We start from the raw sequence: 13,366 nt of genomic DNA on the forward strand, positions 1-13,366 counted from the left end.
TAATTTCACAAATACTTACTGAGCCCCTACTATGTGCCAGTTACTTGATTAGAAAATGAGGGCTACACAGGTAAGCAAGATAGCAACTATGAATGAATGTCACCAAAAGTAAATCCGAGGTGCTGGGAAACATATGTTAGGGAAAAATCAGCTAGTCTAAAGAGAGTCTTTTTAAACATTTTTTAAATATTTTATTTCTTTTCTTTTTAGAGAGAGAGGAGGGGAGGGAAAAAGAGAGGGAGAGACGCATTAATGTGTGGCTGCCTCTTGCGGGCTTCCCACCGAGAAGCAAGGAATGTGCCCAAGATCAGGAATGGAGCTGGTGACTTTTCAGTTCACAGGCTGACACTGAACTCACTGGCTGACATTGAACACACCAGCCAGGGCTAGGAAGACATTCTTAGGAGAAGAAATATTCAACTTTTTAAATAATTTTTTAAAAACTCACTATATTAGTTTCTTATGCTCCTGTAACATATGACCACAATTTAGTGCCTCAAACCACTCTGCTCCCCCTTTTTACCCTGTGTGTTTTCCTAATCCAACTCCATTAAACTACAGACTTGGTGCTTTGAAACAACAGACATCTCTCTCCGTCTTGGAGGGCAGAAATCTGAAATCAGTTATACTGGGCTGAAATTAGGAGGGGTGGCAGACCTGTGCTCCCTCTAAAAACTCTAGGGACAATGCCATCCTTGTCTTTCCCAGCTTCTGGTAGCAGCTGGCATTCCCTGGCTTGTGGTGGCATCACCCCGTTTTCCAGTCTCTGCTTGCATTGCCTTCTCCTCTTCTGCCTCGGTCCAATCTGTCTCTGTCTCTCTCTCAGAAGAATGCATGTGATTGCATTTAGGGGCCACCTAGAGTACTGCGGGATAATCGCATCTCAACATCCTTAACTTAATCCCATCTGCAAAGCCATTATTTGCCCTATAAATTAACATTCACAGGTTCCAGGAATTAGGACACGGATATTTTGTGGAGAGTGGGGAGAGAAGGATATTATTCAGCCTACTGCACTCATTTGTTTATTTTATTTTTGCATGGAGTGTACATATTCGGAGACCCTATTTTGGATAGGAAAAATTTAGCATATACTTTACCCATGATTTTTAAAAAATAATATAGACAGTGACTAAGAGTATGAAATCTCGATCAGGTGGGTTGGAGATCTGAGGCATCCAGTATATTACCCGAAGCCCTGGTTTTATTCTTTTGAAATATGAGCTACCTCCCAGGTATTGTGTTATATTTGAGAATTTGAAACCTGAGATATGAAACAATACGTACAAAGCGTACACACACATACCCCGAGTCAGTTCTGAGCACTAAATGATGGAGCGTTCCTAGCTAATATTTTTAGTAATAGTTTAAGCTCCAAATATTAGCAGGTACTACTTTTCTCCTCATAATTTAAAAAACAGTTTCTCATTTTCTCTTTCCCTTTTTGGTTCCAGCCTTTTCAATCCTTTATTTTCTCTGACTGATCCATTACGTTCCCAGCTTTGTCCCAAGAACTACAGAATCAGGTTTACAACTTGCCTTGCACCTAAACTCTGCTGAATACAGATGCAAATTACGTGTTTGATTATTTGTTTATTTCTTTATCAAAAGTTACAAAATTACCATTAACTAAACCAACTATTTGGAACCCTAAATTGACCAGAATTTATTTTTCTGCTTTCTATATTAATGAGAAAAATAAGTTCTCCCCAAACTTATTTTAATCAGGTACTCAGTCAAAAAAGTTTGAAATAATATATTAATCATTGTGTATATGCGCGTATGTGCCTTCAAGTTGGCACAGATCCATGGAGTCTCTATAATACCCAGTTTATAGCTGGCATTTGCATTTGACAAGGAGCAATCCATCATTTCACCACGATGACACTATTACTCAATCGCCGATGCATTCTTTTAGATGAGATTTGATTTCAGAGTCCTTTTGAATGGGACGCTCTGGCAGTCACCAGTTGTCAGATCTGGCATCGGAGGGCAAACCTCCTTACCATCTTGGGATAGACGCTCACCCTGGCTGACTTTGTTTGAAATGCAGCCATAAATGCCCGTGTGCTCAGGTAAGCGATATGGGAAGTACGTATATTCGCACATCATTGTAATCCCTTAGGAACTCATGTTTTTCAGCACACCTCTATTTAGAACTATAACTGTATGCTCTACTTCACCCAGCAAATTAGTCTTCTTGATTAACCTTTAAGGACAATAATAGCTAAAAAATGGAGGAAAGAAAATCCTCTTTCCACTTTCCCTTTGGTATTACATGGTTTTTTTTTTGTTGTTGTTCTCTTCTTTGACTTTCTCTTTTTTTCTGAACAAAATAATAATAATTGTTGTGGTTTTAAAACAATAAAGCATCTCCGCACAACACTGAGATGTGTGAAGTCTAATAAGAGGTGATATGTGTTTGAAATGCTTTAAGTCATGAATTCATGACATGGTTTACCTCATCACCACAAGAAATCCAATTGATCTTGAGGGGAAAGACAACACTCTCCTGGGAAGGCAGGTGACGGACACCTCAGAGGAGTACAGAAAATTAAGACTTTACCCATGAAAATGGCACCTTGTTTTAAAACTTAAATGTTAACTCCCTTGCAAGTAAGTCACAAGAGAGTGACTGAAGACTGAAACACTGTATGCAAAACACAAACCAAAATCACTGTGGGTGGCTGGGTAACAGTAGAAACTGTAGCAATATACTTGAGACCAGCCCTGCCTCAAACTGTTACTTATGTTTCTGTGGGAGCTGGTCATCAGAAGAGTGTGACCACCAGATGACCCTCCAGGACCACTTGGTTTTAAGTCTTGGTTTTTCTGCCATACCGTGCTGTATATATTTTATATTACAAAAATAAATTTAATTGCTTTTTATTTCCATAGGAGTTGATTTTAAAAAGTGTTTTGTATAGGTAGCTTCTAATAAGAATTATAATAAAGAAGCCCTGGCTGGTGTAGCTCAGTGGATTGAGCACGGGCCTGCGAACCACACGATCGCGGTTCGATTCCCAGTCAGGGCACATGCCTGGGTTGCAGGCCAGGTCCCGGCAGGGGACACACCAAAGGCAACCATACATTGATATTTCTCTCCTTCTCTCCTTCCCTTCCCCTCTAAAGATAAATAAATAAAATCTTTAAAAAAAGAATTATAATAAAGAGTGTGACTCCATCTTTTGATGAGCCACAGTTGGTGGCTTTTTAACCCCCCCCCTCCTTCTTCCCCCATCAGGTGAAGCTGACATTAAAGTCTTGGTGCTCTCTCCCCTGGACGGGTGGGATGTTCGAACCACTGGCAGGAGCCCTCACATCAGCCTCTAATCACCGTAAAAATTCAAGCTGATCTCCTGTTCACCCAAGACATTTTTGGACCAGCTTGCAGTCCTGCCGTGAACTTTCTAATAGTCCCATATATCAGTAATCAGCTTTGTCAGACCTTTTTGCTGTGTGTGTGGTATCAAACCTTATAGACATTCAATCCTAATTTTGGAAGGGATTTTACAAAATGACCAGGACAATGACTACAGGGGTTTGTCTTAGTTCAGACAGCTGTAAAAAAAAAAAAAAATGCTGTAGACTGGGTGGCTGAAACAACAGAAATGTATTTCTCACAGTTCTCCAGGCTGGGGAGTAAACCTAAGGTCAAGGTGCTGGCAGATCACGTGTCCAGAGAAAGTGCTTTCCCTAGTTTTCAGATGGACACCTAACTTGCTCTGTATTCACACAAAGGGAGAGGTCGTCGCTGTTGCGTCTCTTCTTCTAGGAACACTAACTTCATTTATAATGGCTTTACCTTTGCGATCTAATCACCTCCCAAAGTCCCATCTCCAGACACTGTCACATCGGGGATTAGGACTTCAGCACATGAATTTGCGTGGGACACAAACATTCAGTCCATAGCAGTGTTACAATCTTTCTAGAAATAAATTAACTAGTAAATGAAAAAAGGAAACTAAATGGAAAAGCAAGAATATTTCACCTAAATGTAGGTAAAGCTGACTCACAGATAAAATTTCTTGAGGACAAAACAGCTTTATTTGAAGAACCCTTGCCTAGAAACGTATTACGTGACATATTTATACATTAAAAACTGTTACGTAAAATCCAATTGTGATTCATTCTTATAACTTAAATAGAAGTACAATTATCCCCACACCCAAGCATTGGCAGAAGTAGCATCATGGTAAAGAGTAGTTTTAATGTACAACGAATATGAGGTTGTTAAATATTTTTAACAACCGAATAACTAGGAATTGATATTTTAATATTAATTAAATTTAATATTTAATTAATATATGAGGTTGTTTAAATGTTTGTTAAATATTTTAACAACCAAATAACTAGGAATTAATATTTTAGCATTTAAATTCATTGATTATTGGATTTCTGCTCTTGAAGTATTAGAAATCAATAATTCATGTGATTTCCATAGAACAGCTCTTAGTTAAGAAGTTGAACCTGCCAGCTTAAGAGGGGCACAAAAATACCATGTAGAGAAGTCACAGCATTTCAAAGTGGTTTTGAAAGAAGTCATCTCTTCTTCCCTGGAGAGCTATTTACGTCTCCACAAAATGAAACAAAATCACAAAATTCAAAACCTTGATTGTTAAGCCCTTAACTACAAAAACCCCGAAATGTTCATAGAAGTCCTGGCGCCGGGGGATGAAAGTGGTGACTGGTGGCATATGGGCAACAGATCTTCCAACGATGGGCCCACTGCTCTCATCCTTTAAATACTTCTCTAGAAAGGTTCATAGAAAGCAAAATACACTAAAAAATATATTTGGGGAGGCTTTCACATTTATTAGATAAATCCATTTGTCTAGTCAAAAACTGCTCATATACTATCAGTTTCTAAACAGGGTTGCTGCTAGCTTGTATGGTGCTTTTGTGCAAGTAGGAAAAGACATCCCTCCGGGTGGATGCCACAGGATGCAAAAGTGCCGTATTATCAGCCCCCCAAGAGCCCGCAAAGGGCTGTGCCTTTGTGCAATGTACAAAGTGCCTCTCATCCCCAGTGGCCCAGATTACGAATTCATTCTCTCTCTCTCCCCTGCCCCACGATGAATGTGTACATGCTCACTCTTTCTTCAAATCTTCCTCAACTCCCCCTCCCACTCTCCATCTTTTCAGTATTATTTTTAGTGTTCATGTTGTTAATGTAGGTTTTTGTTGCTTGCACTGTGGCAGGCAACATGCGGTGCAGTGGTTTAAAGCATGGGCTGCAGAGCCAGACAGCTGGGTTTGAATCTCACCTCTCTCATCTCTGACATTCACCAGGTGTGGTTTTTTCAGTTTACTTGACCTCTCTGAGCCTCCGTTTTTTCATATGCAAAATGATGATTAAAATAGCACTCTCTTTATAGGAGTGTTGTAAAGATTAAATGAGTTAATATATGTAAAGCATTTTAAACAATCCCTAATACAAGTAATCTCTATGAAAATGTTGGCTCTTGTCATTATTCTCACGCTTCCTAAACCTGAACTGCCTATAAAAGTCACTATGGGGCAAGATGTCTAATGAGTAGGGTGTGAACATGACAAACACAGGGCTTCCAGGAATTTAATGACCAAGAATCTGTTCCTGCATTGGGTAGAACGCAGTGAAATGATCCCACCAGAACATACACTGTAATGTGCAAATGGCCACGGAGAGGCTTAGGAAGGCAGGGGGCTGTTCCAAAGAGGGGAAGTGAGGGTCCGGTCACAGGTTTTAAAGTCATGTGACCTTAAGGATAATCAGTTGCTGTGGTCGGCAGAATAATCCCCTCCCAAAAAGCCCTTCCAAATCTGCAGATGCATCACCTTGCATGGCAAAAGGAATTTTGGAGATTGATTAAAGATCTTGAGATGGGGATTACCCTGGATGATCTGGGTCACCCCAATGGTCCTTAGAAAAGAAAGAGGAAGGCAGAGAGATTTGAAGATGCTGTGGGGCTGGCTTGGAAAGTGAAGGAAGAAAGTACAAGCCAAGGAATATGGGTAATCTTTAGAAACTGGAGAAGGTAAGGAAACAGAGTCACCCGAGGAGCCTGCTTAGAAAAATGCAGCCCTTCCGATACCTTGACTTTTTCCCCATGAGGCATGCATTGGACTTCTGACCTACTGAAATGTAAGACAATAAATTTGTATTGTTTTTAAGTCAGTAATTTGTTATACTGGAAAACTAATACAGTTACACAGTGTTTCCATGTTCTATGACATTTTTTATTCTATCAAGAAACACATTTATTTTTTAGAGACTTTATTTGTTTCTTTTTAGAGAAATGGGGAAGAGAGGGAGAAATAGAGGGAGTGAAACATCAATGTACGGCTACCTCTAACACACCCCATACTGGGGATACAGCCTGCAACACAGGCATGTGCCCTGACTGGGAACCGAACCAGCAATGCTTTGGTTCACAGGCCTGCGCTCAATCCCCTGAGCTACGCCAGCCAGGGCTCAAGAAACACATTAAATACCATCACTTACTATATGGTTATTATGCAGATGCTAAGAAAGCAAAATGCCGGGCCACGCGATATTTGCCAGCCAGCACTTCTGCCAACATTACACATGTATTTTTTATTCGTCTCTCCTGATTAATATCAGAAAAGTTTTATTTTCAGAGGCCCTGGCTGGTGTAGCTCAGTGGATTGAGCACAGGCCTGCGAACCAGAGGATCGCGGTTCGATTCCCAGTCAGGGCACATGCCTGGGTTGCAGGCCAGTTCCCAGCAGGGGATGCGCGAGAGGCAACCATACATTGATGTTTCTCTCCCTCTTCCCTCCCTCTCTAAAGGTAAATAAATAAATAAAATCTTTAAAAAAAAAAAGAAAAGTCTTATTTTCAGGATTTTCAACATTTCTTCAAAATTTACTTATACAAATATTTGCTATGAGGCATTTGAATTATTTTCTCAGATCATAGAAGGAAAACTTTGCCTCCTGCTCATGGAAGAAGAGAAAATATTTTGAAATCAGGGAGTTTTTCTCTAAACACTGTAGTCATCCAAGGGCAAGCTTATACATAAGATCAAATTGCCCTTATCCCAAATCTCTGGCTGGTGTAGCTCAGTGGATTGAGGGTAGGCCTGCGAACCACATGATCACGGTTTGATTCCCAGTCAGGGCACAAGAATCTAAAGAACTTGAGACACATGGTTATAAACTAAGTGGGTTTCAGGCCAGTTCCCAGCAGGGGACTCAAGAGAAGCAACCATACATTGCCATTTCTCTCTCCCTCTCTCCTTCCCTTCCCCTCTAAAAATAAATAAATAGGTGACTGTTCCCTTATCTCTTGCTGCTTCTAGGATTCTCTCTTTCATTTTAATCTTGGCTAATGTAATTATGATGTGCCTTGGTGTGTTCCTTCTCGGGTCCAACTTCTTTGGGACTCTCTGAGCTTCCTGGATTTCCTGGAAGTCTATTTCCTTTGCCAGACTGGGGAAGTTCTCCTTTATTATTTGTTCCAATAAGTTTTCCACTCGTGGCTGTTTCTTTTCCCCTTCTGGTACCCCTATAATCTGGATGTTGGAACGTTTAAAGATGTCCTGGAGGTACCTAAGCCTCTCCTCATTTTTTTGAATTCTCATGTCTTCATTCCTTTCTGGTTGGATGTTTTGTTCTTCCTTCTGGTCCATTCCACTGATTTGAGTCCCAGTTTCCTTTCCATCACTATTGGTTTCCTGTGCATCTCCCTTCATTTCAATTAGTTTAGCCTTCATATGTTCCTCTAATTTGTGACTATAATCAACCAGTTCTGTTAGCATCCTGATAAACAGTGTCTTGAACTGTGCTTCTGAGAGGCTGGCAATCTCTCGGTCACTTAGAGTTATCGGCTCTGGAACTTTAAGTTCTTCTTGCGCCAACTTTTGGGCTGTTCGTGCCTGTTACATAGCAGGATCGGAGCCCTAGGTGTTCACCAGAGCAGGGTAACTCAGTCACTGGGTTGTGACACTGTATGTGGGGGCGGGGTCAAAGAGGAGCAATGGCGTCCCATCTGTTGCCTCCCGACAGGTGTCTCAGCTGCCACCGTCACCAGGGCCCGCGCATTTCGTCCCACTGCACGCAAGTATGCCACTGCCGTCAGCCCTCCACCACTGGGTTCGCCCCCTGGGGCCTGTGTGGTCCGTCTCACTGTGCGCGAATGTGCAACCGTGGTCAGTCAAAGGAGTACCCATCAGACTGTCAGCAGATTTCTCAAAAGAGACCTTACAGGCAAGAAGGGGCTGGAAAGAAGTATTCCAAGTCATGAAATCCAAAGACCTACAGCCAAGATTGCTTTATCCAGCAAAACTTTCATTTAGAATGGAAGGACAGATAAAGTGCTTCTCAGATAAGGTCAAGTTCAAGGAGTTCATCATCACCAAGCCCTTATTATATGAAATGCTAAAGGGACTTATATAAGAAAAAGAAGATGAAAAATATGAACAGTGAAAGGACAGCAAACACACAGTTATTAACAACCACACCTAAAACAAAAGCAAACCAAGAGGACAGCTAGATCAGGAGTGGAACCATAGAAATGAAGAACACATGGAGGGTTAGCAACAGGGGAGTGGGAGGAGGAGAAGGGGGGAGAAGGTACAGAAAATAGCATAGACAGTCGGTTGAAAATAGATAGGGGGAGGGCAAGAATAGTGGGGGAAATGTAGAATCTAAAGAACTTGAGACACGTGGTTATAAACTAAGGGGGGAGAATGGTGGGGGAGGGAGTGTGTTGGTGGAGGGGAATGAAGGGGGGAATAGAACAACTGTAATGGTATAATCAATAAAATATATTTTTAAAAATAAACAAATAAAAATAAGAATAAGTAAATAAAATATTTTTAAAAAATTGCCCTTACCCCATATTATGTGTGTGCAATGGCTGATTCAGATGGTGCTAAGAGTTTCAAACTTGTCAACTTTCTTCCCATGCTTCTGTTAATCTTGATCCGATAGTTTGATGATGTATATTAATCTCTTAATTCATTTCTCATCCCAACATAGCAAGATGCTTGGTACAGAACATTTTCATTGTTCCCTTTCTCTTCATGTATAGCACTATTTTTGAACCAATTTCCTGATCTTGGAGCTATACAGCAGGTGAGTAGTCAATGGCCACCACCTTCCACTCCAGCCAAGCATTTCCTGACCTGTATTTCATCATGTCCTAAAACTCAAAGTTCTTTCAAGGAAGTAGTAAGAGGGACTAAACATATGGCATGAGGAAGATAGTACTTGACCTTGAGAAATGTACATAAGGACCCTCACCTCTGAAAATCAAATCCAAGTGTCTGTCTTATAACACGGAATGTTAGCTGCTGTGTAATGATTTTGCTCAACTCAGTCCAACAAATGTTGATTGAGATCTCACTCTGGGCAAAGAATAATGATAATTAAGTCACACTTTGCATTAAAGAAACTGCTGACATTTGTGTTGATGACAGATACTAAAGAATTAACAAAATTAGAAGGGAAAAACTAAAAAAAAAAACATTGTTGTGATAGTATAAAAGTAATACTAATTACAGTAATTTATGGGAACTGATTATCACTAATGCCTAATTATTATGCAGCACAATCGTGATTATGCATGGCATTAAATGTGTGTATGAAGGACTTTGGTGTGTGTTGTAGTAGATTAGATTAAAACAATGAAATATAAACATGCATGCTCAGTCCTCATTATGTGTTACTCATGCAGTAATTTGTCATCTGCTCACAATTTTTTAAAATTAGAGAAAAATACTTAGCCCATAAGAGAGTTTGGTCCTTTTATACTGGTGAAACTATAAATTTATTAATGTACTTGATTTTCTAAATGAGTTCCCTGTCATTGTCATCAAGAATTGTAGTGTTTTTTTCTCCCAGGCTTCTTATAAATAATTTTAATTTCCCTTTTGCAGAAAAAAAAATGTGACTCTGAGAGACTCATTATCTTGATAGTCTGCTGAGGAAATGAGATAGATAGAATGTCTGACCAGCTCCATGTGGTCAAATCAATACATTCAGCAATTTGCAGATTACTTATCAATCAGACAAGAGGACCAGGTCCCAATTACTTCAAGTTCAGTTAAAATCACTGAGTAAGATGGTTTCAGAGTTAATGTGGTTGAACCACGCACAAGGTGACATTTATGGCTCACTTCAAAAATTCAGTGTGAACTTGTGGAGTAAAAGGATTTAGAAATAAAGAAGAGCCCCCAACTTTACAAGGGTGTATTCTGACTCAATTTATTCATTATTTCAACCAAAAAGTATTAGAAATCTATCATGTGTCAGGTATTACGCTGCACACTAGGAATGCAGAGATTCGTGAGACCTAGCCCCACCCCCCACCCCCAGGAAATGCATGGTCTAGTAGTCGGAGTTTCTGTGAAGTCTACAGAAGGGCAGCAACTGCTTTTTCATACATGGCTCTACTTGTTTAAGCAAGAAAGTAAGTATGAATCGTGAAATTTTCAAGGCTGTAAGAGAAATTAAAGTTGGATTATACACACACACACATATATAAAAAACACTTTTCCAACTTCTGATGACAGAGGTGCACCAGCCTATGTCACCTCTACCTCTCTTTTCTATTCTATAACTTCAGCTACATTAGCAGCAGCACATAAAATACCTGGGAAATGAGGTTCAAGGACATAAAATAATGTATATTCTATTGGAACTCCGGAGCCAGTTATTCCAATAAAGCATGATGCTTCCTACCCACTTTTTACCCCCTGCCTTCCCAAACCCACCACTAATGAATTTGTAATCCTACCCATCAACCCTCCTCCTTTATTCAATGGGTTAATGAAAATGAAAGTGGGGTATCTTGCACTGCGACCTCACTGCTATTTCTCACTGGATCTCATTCCCAGAAACTCCAGGTTATCGCTCCTTACCCTGTCCGGGTCTTTTCTTCGGCTGCCATTGGGACTTTCAGAACCCATGCTTTAACTTCTCTTTCCAACACTGCTCCAACTTCCCCCTTAAGTGAAACCTGGATCATTTCTCCTGGGTCATTTGAAGACCCAGGAGAAAACTTGCTTGCTTGCATGACTCCTATTTGCAGCCCACAGCAATTAAAGCCATTTCTCCCACTCTGCTTGACACCAAGGGTAAGTGTCAGTCTCTTTGATTCTTATGCCCCTTATCACTGTTTGATGTTGGCCGTCATGGTCCTAGGATGTACAATATGCGTAAGAGTGGGAAGATACATATCAGATTATGAATACACACAAGTATAAATATATATATCATCATTGTAAAAATTTGCGGGATGTGCTTGTACATTTGCAAAGACTTCATTGACCACTGATGTTCACTACTGATGTTCTACAATCTTTGCCTTTTCTTGTTTAGAATTCATAGCAGACATTAATAGGGGCTCCTGGGCTTGATTGTGCAGGTTGTGCTATGTACAATGTGCACATATGTAGGAGCTGAAATCCAGCTATAGTACCATGACCCACAGTCTGAGGCCTAGACCAGGACAGCAGCAAGATTTCCTAATCCCACAAAGGCAACATGTGGTTAGTCATCACTCTGCTTTTAAATCGTCCTCTTCTCATTCTCACTATTCTCATTATTATCTCCTGAACTGCTGTAACTTAACGACCTAAACATAAACTTTTGGTCCACCACACCTCCTACGACTACTGCTGGTAACTTCAAACTCATGTCAATGATCCTGAAAGTGCCAGCTTCACAGACCCTTAACCTACAAGAACCCTCAAGTTTACTTCATTGTGTTTTTCAGACCTTGAGATTTGGCATTATTTGAAATTCCTTCACCTCTAAGATCTAAAACACTGAATTTCCCCACTTTGACCATGCCCTTCACCTTTCCACTTCCTCTACTAACTCACTATGTTGTACATATTTCTCTTCCCCCTTGTCACCTCTGGTTCTCAGCCCTCCCTCCTCCTTGCTACAATTCACATGACTGTTTCAGATTCACTTGCCTCTCCCCCTGGTCTTGATTAGTACTATACTCATTGTCATATTTACTTGAATGTTTATATTATTCAAAATACTTTATTATATCTGAACTTTGAACAAACATTCTCTACTTATGCTCCCAGGTCACCAAGTATGAGTGGGGAGAATTTCACAGCCAGTTCTATTGAGTTTGCTTCCATCCATCCTCAAGTAGGCCTTTCGTTTTACTGCTTAGAAAAACATCATTCACTATATTTTACTAGAAGACGTACTTAAAATTAGTGTCCCCATTTCTTCAAGTATAAAATGGGCATAATAATATACATGTACTATGTAGTCAAATAATATAAATTACCTAAGCCAGTGTTTAATTATATATTATATATTCAACCTCAGATGACTGCAACACACGATCTAACATGAAACTTCCATAGTTGTGAGGGTTCCTTTTAAAAGGATTTATGGTTAGACTTTGATAACTGCAAAGAGTGGGCATTCGGTGAAATTGTGGTATGAGTCAATTTGCAATCACACTTCACTAAAATTAGAAAGAGTAGGCCTTTGGTTAGATAACAATCTCTGCTCCAAAGGTTTTCCATTTCTCCTCACTGGACTGATGCACTGTTTTAGGTCCTCCTTGAGAAAAGACAAGGACAAGCATTATTTCCATTTGAAGGGAAACCTTTGTTTTCCCTTTAAATTCTACGGTCAATACCTCACGTCTGACATAAGATATGTGGATATTTTTCCCACAATGACCAATTCTCCAACACCAGCTCAGTGTCCTCTAACTCAATTCTAACATTGTCCACCCAGAGTTCAGATCACACAGATTAGGGGCACAATTCCCCTGATGACAACAGTAAGCCTGAGCCTTCTTTACTCTGTCTATAGATCACAGGTTCTCATGACCCCTTTCTACAGATTCATAATTTGGTAGAACATCTCACAGAACTCGGGGAAACACATTGATCAGTTTATTATAGAATAAATGATGTGCTAAAGCATATAGATGGACAGCCAGAGGCAGAGGAATATAGGGCAAGGTCCAGAGAGGGTCCAAGCACAGCAGCTCCTGTCTCCATGGCATTGAAGACTGCCACCCTCCGGGCACATGGATGTGTTCACCAACCGGGAAGCACTCTGAACTCATAACTTAGGGATTTTTCTTAAAGATTTTATTTATTTATCTTTAGAGGGGAAGGGAAGGAGAGAAGGAGAGAAGTATCAATGTATGGTTACTTCTCAGGAGTCCCCTGCTGGGAACTGGCCTGCAACCCAGGCATGTGCCCCAACTGGGAATCGAACTGTGATCCTGTGGCTCGCAGGTCCGCGCTCAATCCACTGAGCTACACCAGCCAGGAACTTAGGGATTTTTATGAAGGCTCCATAACACAGCCATGATCAATTATTAACTCAATCTCTAAGCCTTCTTGTATCCCCAGAGGACAGGAGGTGC

This window comes from Sturnira hondurensis, unplaced genomic scaffold (genome assembly GCF_014824575.4).
Source record: "Sturnira hondurensis isolate 20B ecotype Veracruz unplaced genomic scaffold, ASM1482457v3 Scaffold0021143, whole genome shotgun sequence".
Taxonomy (NCBI): Eukaryota; Metazoa; Chordata; class Mammalia; order Chiroptera; family Phyllostomidae; genus Sturnira; species Sturnira hondurensis.